Source organism: Zalophus californianus, chromosome 1 (genome assembly GCF_009762305.2).
Source record: "Zalophus californianus isolate mZalCal1 chromosome 1, mZalCal1.pri.v2, whole genome shotgun sequence".
Classification (NCBI taxonomy): Eukaryota; Metazoa; Chordata; class Mammalia; order Carnivora; family Otariidae; genus Zalophus; species Zalophus californianus.
The window spans coordinates 103,463,058-103,479,346 of record NC_045595.1 but is presented as its reverse complement, the minus strand read 5'-3'; positions in this window follow the sequence as shown (position 1 = coordinate 103,479,346).

Here is a 16,289-nt window from a genome sequence, read left to right as displayed (position 1 = left end):
TTGGTAGGTGTCTTTCCAAAGTGGTTCCTTTCCTGATACATCCTGCAAACAGCCCTGGCAGAGAGACTTGCACTCTCCAAAATGACTCCTATCCTGGAAGAGGGGAATATAACCACACACACCAGTGTGCCCATAGTCCCATAAGCCAGACCTTATAGCTGGCCATACAGAAGGAGTACCCTGTGAATCTGTGCTCCTGAAGCCCCAGCAGACAGACTGGGGTCAGGCATTGGGTCTGACTGCTGGCCGCACTCATCAACAGAAACCTCCCAGAGAATAACACAGGTTGAAAGTCCTGCAATTTGGTGCAACTGCAGCCCTGGCAGGTGGGCTGAGGGCAGGCATCTGTTCTGATGGCCCACAGTGGTCCCAGACTGGCCCCTTAGGAGCACAGGGACCAAACCCTGGCCAGTGTGCCCACAAAAGGCAAAGTGGGCCATTGCAGCTGACTGAAACTGAAGGCAAATGTGGCTCAGCTCCAGCAGTAGGGCACACACAACCCACTTAGGAGACACCTCTGATGTGCCAGTTTCTAGTGAACAGCAGGTATTGTACTATAGGACACCACAGGACCTCTTTTCATAAGACCACTACTTTCAAGGTCAGGAGACATAGCTGACTTTACTAATACATAAAAACTAACATGGAGGGTTAGACAAAATGAGGAAACAAAAGAATAGGTCTGAAATGAAAGAATAGGACAAAACCACCACAAAAGACCTAAATTAAAAGAAGATAAGACTTTAGAATGGGTTCAAATTTAAGCGACCATCAACTTGATATAGACTACTCTATGCATAAGGGGTTATAGACAAACCTAATGATAACCAGAAAGGAAAAACCTTTTTATGTAATAAATACATAAAAAATTAAGAGAATGGAATCTAAGCATATTACAAAAGAAAACCATCAAATTACAGTGGAAGAAAGCAAGAGAAGAAGGAAGGAAAGAACCACAAAACAAGTAAAATGGCAAAAAGTACATACCTATTAATAATTACTTTAAATGTAAATTGACTAAATATTCCAATCAAAAGACATAGGGTGACAGAATGGATAAAAAAGCAAGACCCATCTATATACTGCCTAGAAGAGACTTACTACAGACCTAAAGATGCAGCATGGAAGTGAAGGGGTGGAAAACATTTACTATGCAAATGGAAGCAAAAAGAAAGTTGGGGTAGTAATGCTCATATTTGATAAATTAAACTTTAAAACAAAAACTATAACAAGAGGAAAAGAAGGACACCACATAATGATAAAGGAAACAATCCAACAAGAGGGTATAACAATGGTCCCCAAAAATAATAAATAGGAAGGAATATCAATAAAAATTAACATAATAATAATTGACTCTAGACAAAGTATATATGATTAGTTTTTAACTTTTCTATATTTTTTAAATTGTCTATAATGAGACTGTACTGCTTATATAACAGAACAAATCTATTAAACTTTATTTTAGAAAGAAAAATCCAAATCAAAACTATGTTAAAATGGCATAGAAATTTTCCAAATTTTTTGATGTTGTATTGGGTATAATATGGTCTTAAAATGATGAACCACTGAGTATATTGAAGAGACAATATTTATTTTCTATATTTTGATGTTTCTATATTTTGATGCTGTTTTTCCCTTATGGATATCAAACTATTTTTTTTTCTGTCACCAGTTAGTATGCATTTGTCAGAAATGCAAAAATGGTTAATGTATACAAACCATCCAGTTGATTCAGAGTATACTAGAAACTTAAGAGCAACATTATTTGAGAATATGTCAACTTACTACTGATTAGTCTTTTAAGTTCTGGTTGTATTTTATAAAGTAGATTTTTGCTTTTGTGTTCACAAAATGTTCTGGGATAAGTTTCAGATATTAGATTTTCCTTACAGGTGTAAGTGGCAATTCAGTTCAAAGTTAAGAAATTGTTCTTTTATATGTTCCAAATGACACTAAATATCATTCTGAGTGAACATGGTGACCTAATTGTATCTGTACTTCTTGAAAGCTACACATCGTTTTTCGTATTCCAATATGTCCTGTTTAAGCTGGCAAGTGCCATCTTATTTGATAAGTTGTCTTTAAACTCTTTGATGGAGAAACAGGAAGAACAAGAAATAGTTGTTTATGGAGGAAGGAGAAGTATCTTTGTAAGTACATTGTAGTAAATATAGGATCACTTTCAAATTGTATGTAAGTGGAACACATTTCTCCTTAGCCTTTTGGAAGCAAGGGCAGGTAAACTCAATTTTAGATTAAATAATAATGTTAATATTAAGTGGCAATGTATTTGAAGAAGGAACAATAAGATTCATTCGAACCAAATTAAATTTGACTCTGGAATGGACTAAGGAAATATATACTGTTTTTGGAAACAAATAGTTTTGTGAGTTAACCATAGGTGTGGCACCACAATTACAAATATTAACAGTATTTAAAGTTAATATTAAGATGAGCTTCAAAATCATGAGAACCTATCAGAATAACCAGTGGTGGAAGGAGGCAGGTTAAGAATTACAGAATAATAGAGAAATCCATTTGTGATTATAAATTTGAAGGCAACTGACAATTGGAGGGTATCTTTTCCAAGAGTGATCCTAGATAGAGTGCTGTTGGCACCAGTAAGGAGCTCCCTAGGTTTCTACTTACCATGTTTAAGTCTGAACCTATGATAATGTATTGGGATGTATTTTTTTTAGTCTTCTCTTTCTTTTATCATTCAACGGCATCCTACTTTCTAAGCTCTGTTTCACCCAAATGTGTCCCTAAAATGCAATTTTTATATAACCTCCTACTGGATGGATTGGTCGAAGTTCCATTTGAAAGGCTTCTAAACTCTCCTACATTGGCCACCTGAAATTTTCCAGTTTGTAATGGCACTTTGCTTGAAAGTGTGTCAAAATAATTTTAGTTAGATAAACCTTTCTTAACAGGTAGATAGAGTTGAATATTAACACTCGCTTGTAGTTTAGAATTTGTTAAATCAGATGATTTCCAGTTTTCTAAACTTTTAAAATAGGAGTTTAATAAATATATATTAAAATTCAAGGATCTTAAATGTATAGTTTGATGATCTTTTTCAAAATGCATGCGTGCATTTTTTAAGGCTATCTATTTCCCTTGAAGTACTGCTTTGGCTGCTTTCCATATATTTTGATTTTTTGTGTTCTCATTATTTATTTTAAAGTATTTTCTAGTCCTCACTACCATTTCTTTTTTGACCCAAGGTTATATGTGTGTTGTTTAATTTTCAAACATTTTGAGAATATTTTAGTTCTCTTTTTCTTGTTTATTTCTACCTCAGTTCTACTGTAGCCAGAGAATATACTGCATGTGATTTCAATCTTTTGAAATTTGCTGAGACTTCATAGTCCAGAAAATTGTTTCTTTTTAGTGAATGTTTCATGTGTATTGAAAAGAATGTGTATTTCCCAGTTTTGTTAATCATGTTAAAACATATATTCCTACTAATTTTCTGTTCCCTCTTTGTGACAATGACTTTGTAACATCATTTTCCACTGTGGTAATATAAAGGTAATTTCGTGTTTCCTTTAACATGGTTGATTTATAAACCTTCTTCATTCAGTAGTACAGAGATTTAAAATACTTATATTTAAAAAATAAAGCAAAACACATCTGACTGGGGATAAACAGATTAATATCTTATTACATCCACATCTACATCTTTAAACATTTTTTAGCCTATCTGGAATGCATACTTCTGGAGGATGCAAAGTGTTTTCTTATTAAATACAAAATGAGTAGCACATGCTGTTGAAATCCTGCCCTCATCTCCCCAGCATCTTACCATTATAGTATATTTCATTCTGACTTCTAACTGCCTGCTGGTTTTCACTGGCTTCTGGAGACTCCTCTATTCATATGCAAATAAGGAAGAATTTCTGGGAATTAATGACTCCCAGAAAAAACTTTTAACTGATTACTGGTGGGAATTCTATAAATATTCTGTTTTTGTTTGTTTGTTTGCTTTTGCCCTGAGATAACTCAGAGCTCCTTGCTCCAGGTTGGATCTAAGAGTCTTCCAGGATTCTAGTAACTCCCTTAGAGGTAAGTGACTTTGTAACAGACGCTTTATTTGTTGCCCTCCCTGTCTTAGTCTGCCTGTACTTGCTAGTGTTTCCTAGAGTCAATTCCAAAATAAACCCCTTACATTAGGTTGGGGTACAGGAGAAGGGAAATACATTGGCTTGTGTAGTATCCTTAGCGGTTGAGTGACATGGGACAATGTGATTAAGGACTATGGAGTGAATTAATTGTTAAATGCCATCAGTGTCTTGGAGGAAGAAAATGACAAGCTCAGATCAGCCAATTAACTGAGGGTCTGGTATCTCCCACAGCTGAAGAGTAGACTATGCTGAATATTAGTGATTGTCACAGTGGTGGAATGACAAAGAAAGGTTGACTTCGCAGCCCCACTAATAGCCTATGTAAAATCAGAGAACATTAAGTAGAACTGGTACCCCATGGCCTGAGATGGGGTCATTAGTAGATGAGCTTGAGATAGCCTCTGTAGCTTGGCAATAAGGGGTCTAGCAGCCACAGAAACTTCTCCTTCTAGAGGATAACAGCTTTCTCTTGCTTCAACACCATGCCATACTCAAGGTTGATACACTGCAAAGTGATGCTGTAAGCAGCAAATGAGAAACTGAGGGCTGCCAGCAACCATGTGAGTGAGCTTGGAAATGAATCCTTTGAACCCATTTGAGCTCCCAGATATCTGAATCTCTGGCCCATGTCTTATCTGTAACATCATGAAACACGCTGAGCTACCCAGAACTACCCATCATGATGTTGCAGATAAGACATGGGCCAGAGATTCAGAAACAAGCTACTCTTATATTCCTGACCCACAGTAACTGTGAGATAACAAATATTTGTTCTTTTAAACCACCATTTTGTGGGTAATTTGTTACATAGCAATAGATAACTAATGTAGTGCATGAGTAAAATGCTGTAACAGAAAAATTATAATCCATTGCACAATTTTCAGATCTGAGCCCAGGGCCAAGGAAAGGGAAGGTCAGTACCCCATGTAAAGATACACCAAGGCTCCTCAGTTATTCTATAAAGATATTTATGGACATTTACCAGAGCAGCTGTTCACTGTGGAAAGAGAAATATCTAAATTTTTTTTTTAATTTTTTTATTGTTATGTTAATCACCATATATTACATCATTAGTTTTTGGTGCAGTGTTCCATGATTCATTGTTTGTTCATAACACCCAGTGCTCCATGCAGAACGTGCCCTCCTCAATACCCATCACCAGGCTAACCCATCCCCCCACCCCCCTCCCCTCCAGAACCCTCAGTTTGTTTTTCAGAGTCCATCGTCTCTCATCACATTCACATTTAAAGAACAGCATTGCATATTCCTGATCTTGCCTCAGCTCTGTGTTAATTGTCCTGCTCTCTATCACAGTATAGTCTGAACGGATCTTGATCATCTGAACATCCTATATAATATTATACTGGTACAATATATTGATGACAACATATTAACCAGACCTGCTGACTAGGAAATTATAAGTAATCTGGATCTGTGTCAGAACATGGGAGAAAAACCCAATAAAGTTTCAGGGGATTGCCCATTTGAGTAAGGCTTTAGGGTTCTTCTAAACCTAAAGCTATAACCACTGCTCACCCATTTTATTTTATTTTTTTAAGATTTTATTTATTTATTAGAGAAAGAGAGAGAGCACACAAATGGGGGGAGGGGGCAGAGGGAGAGGGAGAAGCAGACTCCCCGCTGAGCAGGGAGCCTGATGTGGGGTTTGACCTGAGCGGAAGGCAGACTTTTAATCGATTGAGCCACCCACGTGCCCCAGCTGCTCAGTCATTTTAGAGTTATCATTGCCGGTAGATAAGTAGGCAAAGAGTAAGTTACTTTTCTATTATAATCATATAATAACTGGTGTATGCATACCGGGAAGTACTGTGGCTACATATTGCATAACGTGAACATGGAGGAGTATGTCTAGAGATGCACTCGGTCCCATTTTAGTGCCTGCATGATCCCTGATAACTGTAAATGAGCGATTATAGCCACTAGAAGCTGTACTAGGATACCTGCAGCTCAGACCCCTCTGTCTGAATTATCCCAATGGACAAGGAGTTTAGATTGGCAGAAGTATTGGTTGAAAGTGAAAGGAAACCAGAATGGGTAACAAAGGAGGACTATGATGAATATCAGTTGTGGTCTCAAGGCTAACTACAGCAGCTGGCACTAGAACTTATCCACAATCAGAAGTCTTTTTTTTTTTTTTTTCTCTTCAAAATTGTACCTGATTACCATTTTGAAAATACTTTCCCAGGATGGAGTGAACCTGACAGGGGGCATAGATAGGTCTGAACAAGGAGTTGACTGCTCCTCTCATATCCCCTCAAGGCCTTGTTATTGCAGCCCTGTGGCTTCTGACTGCTGAGGACTGTCTCTCAGAACCTGCTCTGCTTGTCAGGCTGAAGTCCTAGTGAATTAAAGTCTAGTTAGATAAAATGGTAAAATGGTTTAATAACACTCCTTTCATTAGCTGTTCACCCTTCCTTTATTTCAACTTCCCGTAACCCTACTGGCCTTTCCTTAGCTCATCTCCCTAATAAATAAATAAATCTTCCACTGGAATCCTCAACTCAGAGCTTGCTTCTGGGAAACACAAAATAGCATGAATTGCCCCTCTTAGCTTTGAGCTTTATTTACCTCATCAGTGCAAACACAATCAGAAATCAGATTGGCAGTCTCAAGGTTCTGGGACCAATTTCCAATGTGGGTATTTTTCTCACACCATCAAGCAATTCTCAGACACTAGCAGGGCATCCTACAGTATAACTCAATTCTGACACAATCTACCTAGAGCTAGCATCAGAGTTCACAAATTAAGGGCTCAGTCCTATAAGACTAGCCCCCTCCATACACACATACACTCCAGGTTGTCACCTGTGCTTCTGACCAATGGGGCTATAAATCAGAGGTTCCCGCAGCCTCCTCCCCAGGTTCAATTAATTTGCTAGAGTGGCTCACAGAACGAAGGGAAACATTTTACTCACTAGATTACCAGTTTATTATGAAAGGGTATGTAAGTCAGGAAGAGCCAGGTAGAAGGGACGTAGAGCGCTAGGTATATGGAGAGGTCATGGAGTTTCATGCCCTCTCCAGGGGTGCCACTCTCCCCAAATCTCCACATGTTCACCAACCAGAAAGTTCTCCAAACCCTGTGCGTTTGGAGTTTTGTGGAGGCTCCGTTAGTCATGATTATAAAATCACTGGCCTTTGGCAACTGACTCCACCTCTAACTCCTTCCTCTCCCTGGAGGTCAGGTAGGGGGTGGGACTCTAATCATAAGGTGCGCTCTTCTGGCAGATCCCCATCCTTAGGTTAGGTCCCCAAATGACTTCATTAACATAACAAAAGACACTTTTATTGCTCTCAACACTTTGGAAATTCCAAGAGTTTCAGGAGGTCTGTGCCAGAAATATATATTTCTTACTATAAATCACAATATTACACATTCTTTCTTTCACAAGAATTTTGCAGTTTCCAAAAGCCACAATGGAATCAAGTGATCACATGAAGCAGTGGGAAGATCAGCACTCCTTTCCTGAGGTTAATGGATGACCTTTGGATTACTGGAACAAACAGAGATACTTGCCTCTAATTCTGAGACTCAGGCATTCTATAACTAATACCATAGTGAGGACTCAATATGCTCTGGGCACTGTTCCAAGTGCTTTACATATGTTAGTCCATTTAACCTTCAGCAGTCCTATAAGGTGATATAAAGTATGTATGGGGTAAAATGAGGATACTGAGGCCCAGAGAGATTAAGTTTATTGACCAAAGTCACAGAGTTGGGAAGTGGGAAAAAGTTTTTAATTATTCTTTTCAGTTTCTGTTTCCTATCTCAATGTCAAGTCCTTTTCTTGAGGCTGAATCCATGACCATACCCCTTATCTTCTCTTTTTCTACTCTTTTTACCCTTTCTAATATACTGAGTCTGAGGGACTGGGTGATTATGCTTATTAGAACTCTGTATAAAAGTACATATGTGATCAGCAGGTAGTCACTCAACTTTGTAACATCTGTTTAGGTTCTTCAGATGCTTTCTCGAATGTGTTTTTATAGTTGAGGCTGCTGGCTAAGTTGATTCATAAAAAAGTGAAGTCGAATATGCTTCCAGAGTGAAGTCTCATTTGAACCAGAACCCCTATTGAATGCAAAGTTGCTTCTTCCTATTTCTGTTTTTATGTTTTTCCCCATATTAAAGCCAATTTCAATTCTTTCAAATTTGTGAGAGTTATATCATCAATTTAAATCAAATGCTTTGGATATATGTGGATAAATACACATTTGAATTTATTTAAAATGTTTTTATTATTGCTCTGTTGCAAAAATTAGGATAACCGGCAGAATTTGAAACTGTAAACCAAATTATTAATAGTGACTTACTTGTTTAAAACAGTAAATGTTTTAGAAGCATACATTTGAAGCCATTAACCAGAACTTTAAATAATGTATTATATTTTAAATATAAAACACTACTTTGAAATGTGGTTTTGCAAGAAAAGAAAAAGAAACATGATTAAGAAGATAATAATTGTACCCCTAGAACCAGACCCTTTCTCACTGAAGTAAGGATGACTTGTAGATATACTTGTCAATTGAATTTCATATAAGTTATGAGAATATACTTTTCTTTCTTGTCGTTGTGGCCTTTCCACTTTTTTCTTTTTAGTTTCATATTTCACATACTATATTTGCTATTTGATATATAGTGCCATGAATATGTGTCAGCTGACTGTTTACTTCACTTAAGTGTAATAGAATTAAGATGATTCATTGAGAAAGATGCTGTTTAGAAGGGAATATATTAAACATTTAGTATATTTAGCTGGATAACTACATCATTAGCTTTATATTCTTGTACATTCTTCTGTATTCCTTCTGAAGAGAGTCAGTAGCTTGAGACTTGACCCAACAGCTACTAACAAGGGAATTTTCTGCAAGGATAAAAGCTTTGAAAATCGCTTCAAATAAAGCATCTTGTTTTCCATTAAGTTACATTCAAATATCCATGTACTGTACCCTGTAATTAAGTCAAATATCAATTTTAATCACTGCATCCTTAGTACATAATTTCTGTAATGCAATTGCAGCAGTATAATATCAAGCAGCTAAAATGCCCTAGTTAAATGGAATTTTAACTGCTGCAAATTGAGACACAGAGAAAATCACCATACCTGCACTCAAGCAGTTAAGCTGAGAGATTTATGTTTGGGAAAGTAAGGGAAGCAAGACTGGTTTAATCCACATATTTAACAAATATGTTGTTAGGCCAATCTACAATGTCCTTATTAGTCTATGCCTATGGTTTTGAAATAACGCTACTGGGTATGCCTCGATTTCAGAGTCAATAAAAAAAAAAATCCTTAAAGACAGGATTCCCACTCCATTTGTAAAAAACTGAGCCTAAAATTATGTTTTGAAGGCTGTTATCCCAGAAGATAGCATAGGTTAATTTGGAGGGAAAATAAGTGTCTTCACTTTGCTAGCTTTCCAAGAAAGGAGTTTGTGCATGGAAAAGCTTTATTATTTAAACTACAACTTGCAGCTCTTCAATTAGAAGCAATTTCAAATGTCATATTTAAAGTCTATACAACGTCTCACATAAATGTAGCAATTGCCTTGTATTTCACTTGGCAACAGCTTAACTCTGTTTAAGTCTGTAGAAAAATATTTTGAGTAGAAATAGAAACTGCAAAATAACTACTAATGTCACCATGTTTCCTTTACATTGATACATCCACATATTAGAAAAAAAATGTCTGGTCATATCTTGGATGTTGCTAGGATTAAAAACTCTTGCTCCTTTCTTAACGGAGCTGGCCCAACATTCACCCTGTCATTGTTCAAGAAATGGAAATCATCTATGAGATGTCAGGTAGCTGATGGTTCTAGAGCCTTGATGGAAAATTTACAATTAAAAAAAGGAAAGTTTTGGAAATCATGAATAATTCATCTGACCATTTAGCATGAAATGTTCAGGTGAAATATCTCAATGTTCTATATACAAGCATATGATAAAGCTGCTCCTTTTTCTCTCTGAGGGAAGGGCGCTAGTTGTCTGGTCACACCTTTTTTGCTAATGATATGAATCCTTTCAGCATCCAACCTTGAAACTCCCATTTGGATTAGGTTCATGTTCATAGTTTTTAAATTATTGATTAGTTGAAGGCCAAGCCATCCCAATCTGTGTCACAGATGCATAATTTATCATGATATTTAAAAGCATGTGTACCTGAAAGGCTTCTGGAACTTTAGTCTGATGCTTAATGACAACACATTTTGAGCTTTTTTTTTTTTTTTTTTAATGCTTTCAAAGTCTTGGCAGAAAGACAGGGCTTTCTGGTACAGTGGCCTCACGTGAAAGCTCGGTATCTTTTAACGTTCCCTTTCTCTCTTTGAATTTTATACTTTTCCTTTCCTTTTTGATTGGGTTCTTTTTTTTTCTTTTCCCAGAGTCCTTCATGACGCTAATTCTTTCTTTGGTCGTCTTTGTATTTTTTTTAAGACTCTGTTTCACAAGCCCCTCCATGGTGCCTCGCATTTATTCTTTGTATCTCTCTTCTTTATGTTCTTCTTTTGTGCATTCTGCCTTCTTGGATTTCTAATGCTTGAGAAAACCCTTTCAGTCATTTATTTCCTATTTATTGTCTTATTTTTCTTTGTAGTGAAAGCCTAGTTAATTTATTACTGGTCTGAATTTTGTCTCTGATCCTTCTAATATTTGCTGCACCACAGCGGAGAAAAAGAGTGGATAATGACAAACTTCCTTTAACTGCTGTTGTTGGAATGATAAAGTTGAGTGGGGTGATTTCAAAGCCAGGGATGATTCAAGCCTTCCATTTTCCCAGAGGTCAAGTCAGCCAACATTACAATGAGGCTGCCACCTTCCCACTTCCTTGCTTATAACCCTGACAATGGCAACTCCACACTTAAGTTGCCAACTGACAGAAAATTCCAACTCAGCAGAGGGTCAGAAAAGAAAAAAGGGTCAAGAATTGCTGGTGAGATGGAAGGAGATATGTAAGCTCCTTCAAGGCTTGAAGGGCAGCCCCGTGCTTAAATGAAAACTTGGAAAAAAACCACCCCATTCTTCCATTTGAAATGCCTTTTAGTTTTTGTCTCAATTGTTTTGAACTCTTCTTTCAAAGCATGGCTTGAGTAATCTTTCCTAGAATGTGTTCTTTCTTACCTTTTGGTCCCTGGATTATGTAAATTTATCATGAAGAGTTACTGTTTTATGTGTGTGATACAAATCAGAATCCACATTTAGCTTTCCCTACTGTTTTTCAGGAACACGACTGCTGGCTAGAATAAGATTTTCATAAAAGGACAGTATTCACAATACATGTGATGGCAAATTTAGGCTTTTATGATAATTTTTTTAGATAGGATTAAATACATTTATTGTGAGGACACATTAGTAGATATATTTAGAAATAAAATTTACAATGTGACTCAGCATTCCCGAATACTTTATGTAACCTGCCTGGGAAAGGACCCTAAGGTTGGTGAGGGTCACTTGATATGCTAGCAGTATTATGCCTTTTACTAAAATTTCTATATGTAGCTGTTTCATTTCAGAAGACGGAATTCAACCCTTGGTGTATAAAAATCCATCTAATGCCAGTCTTCACTTCTCAAAACAGGGGAAAGTTGTCTATAGGCAGGGTATTCCATTTCATTACCCCATAAAGTGGCTTCTAGGCTTCCAGAGGTTGTCTCTTTAGATAATCTGATATTGACTTCATACACTGTTCTTCATGTACCAAGCCAAGGGGTAGTTTTTTCTCCACATTAATGCAAAGGTTCTTTAAGATCCATGCACCAAAGCTACATTTCACACTTTGAGCTAAGATGCCTAGGATCCCTTTCAATTCCCAGTATAGAAAACTGGTTGAACTCCCAGCACCTCTATTATTAAGAGGGCTCAAATGTGAACTTTTCCATGAGGCCTTTCTCTGCAAACTTCTAACCAGGCAAAATTAGCCACTCATTTGTTTGGTTCTTTCTGTATTCTGTTCATTTCTCAGTCACAGACCCCAGAACATGTTATAACACAGGAGGCTGCACTTGATACAAAATAAACATTTAGTATTTGCTGACTGACTGACAGGAGTGGACCATGTCTTGATGGGTTACTTGATCACTTGGAGTTCCCTCATCAGGCTAGCATGATGGTTAGTTAATTCACCCCTCTGTGTTTTCGCTGATGCATCACTTCTGAATCGTCAGTGCTTTGACTAGCTAAATAAAGTTAGAAGATGAAGAGGAGGAAAGGAAAAAAAATAGGCAACATTTTTAAGGGCCAGCTGAGCCAGGCACTGTTCTAAGCACTTTACATTTATTAATTCATTTAACCTCGCAATTACCCTGTGAGGCAGGTACTCTTATTATCCCATTTGACAGCATAGGAAACTAAGACTCTGAGAGATTAATGAACCCTCTGTGGTTATAGAACTAGTGACTAGTGTGGAAATTGATTCAGTCCCTGTCCATTTGACTGAAGATGTCAAGCTTATCACCTTTACCATCCTGCCTTATTTAAATAGTGAATGCAAACTTATTTTTCAAAATCTTTATGTTGTTAAGAGATAAACTGAAGCATATCAAAAACATTTTAAGAGAGTTTATTTGAATAAAAAATTGATTTGAATCTGGCAGTGCCAAACTGGACGTGTTAGGAGCACTCTACCAATGGGAGCCAGGGGAAAGATTTACACACAGAAAGTACAGAAGCAAAGAAAATACAATATTTGATTAGCTAGAGCTTAAAGCCTCACTGGCTATTTGTGCTTAGTTGTCCCTCTTAAGTTTCAGTTGTATAACCTTGAACCATTTACAGGCCTCGATTTTGGTTTGCTTACATATGCACCACAGCATTAGATGGACCTTTAATTAATGGCCTCTTTGTTCAATTAATTTAAACAGTTGCTAAATTATTTGGAGCATTCCCTGCCATCGTAGATATTTCGGCCTTTTCCCCTTTGAATAGAGTTAGATGAAATTATCACACTTTTTTTGTGTGACTATTTAGGAATGTGTTTCTCCTGTTCCTTGAAAGCCTGGATGATACGTATCATCAAGATGCCTCTTGGTCTCTTTCCTAGCCTTGCCTCTAAAGATGTTTAAAATCATCAGTTGAATGAAAGGAAGAATAAGTAAGTGAAGGTGTGAATACATGCAAGTGACTGCAGTGTGAAAGATTTGTTCCTAAGTTGTACTTGTCAAGCTCTCCAAAATGTATTTGTCCTTGTCTGTCTGAAAAATTCCAACTCAGATTTCGAGACTCAAAATATGCATCTTTCATCAGAACTCCCTGCCGCTGGCATCTGCATCCAGGTGCTGTCCCAGTCTGTTGGAGGAAAAAGGCTCCTGGCTCCAGCCTCAACAGCCAGACTTTATCTCTATGATAGCATTTCTTATGTTGTCATACCCTTGTTTATTGGTAAGTCTGGGTCTCCCAGTAGACTAAGACCTCAAGACCGGTATCTTATTTAACTGTATGTCCTTAATGTATAGCATATTTCTTAGCATGTAGTTAATAGTTGATGGCTATTTATTGAGCAAATGGGTTATTCTGTTTATTAATAAATGGGGGGGTCCTAAAATGAATATAGAGAGGGGAAAGTAGAAGTTATTCTTTTTTTTTTCTCTCAGTTTGTGTGACTTGGGTAGGGAGATAGCAGTTACAAGTAAACTCCTCTACTTTGGAAATAGTCACTTAGTGCTGTTTAAAAATACAGAATAAAAATCATTTTAGGCCAATTGTTGTAAAAATGCAACCCAGGGCTTCCAAAGCTTTCAACAATAATATTCTTAAATTCCAGCAGATGGTGGTATTGTTATGAAAAACTAAAATCCTTAGTTAGGTAAAATAAAACACTTCTCACTTATCACAAAAATGATTTTGTTTCTTTCTCCTTGGAAAGAGGGTGTCCATAACTCTTCTCTCTGGAAGATTTAGGTAAAAATTAAACACTTCTTTTAAAAAAATTAGTTGATGTTGATCCATGGTAGAAGGGTTATAAGGATTTTTACTTCTTTATAATGGGGGATTTTATATACATTATATATTATGTTATGTGTATATATATATATTTTTTTTTTCTCTATTGCTATTCAGAATTGGAGCAACAGTCTTCCTCCCCACATCTGCACCTGTCAAGACTCCCCTATATGGTTTAAAAAGGACTCCAGTTATATTTAAATAAATTAATATATGTTTCTGGGGGTTGAGTGTCCATGTTTGTCTAAAATATCAAATTCTGACAGAATATGGAACATTTCCCCCTTCCCTTAATTTGACCTATTATTTCCTAGTCCTAAATTGAAATGTGTATTATTTCCTGAGCAGGCAGTGAAATGGGTACAAGTCAAAGACTGCAGAATGTCTGAGTATTGTGCAAGTAAGCAAGTTTTTGGCTTGGATCATTTATTAATGCTTCCTAAAGCTGAGCAGTTTCCTATAAAACTATGGAATGATTTATTGAAATGATATATATATTTCTGTGGTTGTAGGAAAGGGAGATAATTCATTTTCTTCTTCTTTTTAAAAAGATTTATTTATTTATTTGAGAGAGAAAGAGACATGCATGGAGGGGCAGAGGGAGAGGGAGAGGTAAAAGGAGAGAAGCAGACGCCCCACTGAGCTCAGAGCCTGATGAGGGGCTCCACCTCAGGACCCTGAGATCATGACCCGAGGCAAAATCAAAAGTTGGACACATGACCGACTGAGCCATCCAGGCTCCCTGCATTTTCTTCTTAAATCTTTTTATTCTTTTCATGCTCATTTCCAGTTGGAATACAAAGAGAGAGGGACAAAAATTCATGTATAAGCAAGATTCTAGGGATATAAGGATTTTAATATGAGTTTAAAAAAAAGAAGGATTCACTCAAACAATTCATTTGCTTTAGTACTATATTTTGTTAAGGAAAAAAGATTCAAAAACATTGACCATGTTTTTAAAATTTAGTGTTTTATTTTTAGAGTGTTAATTTTACGTAGGCCACATGAATATTAGACTTCTGTATATGTAACTTTTAACATATCTTGGGGGCATGTTTATATGTATGTAAATATATGTATATATTTTCATAATCTACACAGCTCTGAAATTAATTTTGAAATGTATGGGAAAACAGGATTTGTTTCCTATGCTCCTTCTTAAGTCTTTGAATAGCTATATACAATATATTTTATTGTGGAAAATGATTGGATGTTATTATTATACAGAATTATTTTCTAACTGGTGAGGTGAAGGGTAATTTTTTTTCAAAGAATTCCCTTACTATATTAGAATGTCTTTTTAAAATAATGATAATTTTAATATAAAATTAATATCCAAAGACTTTTAAGAACACAGCAAGTTTTAGAAAAATAGTTTGTGAAACCTGGTTCAGAATATATTGACTAAAATAAAATTTATTCTTATTAATTTAGGTCATAACTGCCTTTGAACATCATGAAACATATGAATGACTTTATTCCAAGTGAAGATCATTCAGTAGAATCAAACTATAGTGCTTTCCAAAGGAATTTCCTTTTAATGGCTTGCAGATGTTGTTGTGCTCAATGCCAGTGAAAAAATGAATTCGGCTTTAAGACATAAAACTTTGCATGAAATTAATCCCCTGCGTGGATTAAATGTTTTCACTATCATGGAAAGAAATTTGGAAAAGAGTAATAACAGATATGTTTTTAAATGTATTACTGAAAATGTTTGCTAAATATTTTAATGATGTTCCTAAAGCAAACCTTTAGATTGAAAAGCCAAAAAATTATTAATTTTATTTCAGAGAGAGAAAATGTTTTTAGGATAGAGAAAGAAAATTTTAACATTTCAATATCCTGTATTTCCTTCTTTCAACCAGCATTTTAAAACTTCAAATGGAAATATATGAAAAACAATTAAAATTTCTAAAAAATAAACATTCTTTTAAAGGCATAAAATATCTGTATCCTATTTCAAATGGGTAAACCAGTGCTTCTCAGAAGTAGTCTTGTAAGTATCAGCATCATTACCGGCTTGAGGATTCTTATTAAAATGATGTGGGTGGAATTGGAGGATGTATGACCCAAGATGTCTTGTCATGGAAACTTTAGGGACCACAGTGGCTAAAAGACCGTCTAGGATCTCATTCCCGCCTCTCCTTGGATCTACTCACCCAAGGTCCAGAAAGCCACGTAGTGAGGGTAAAGGCAGTTAACTG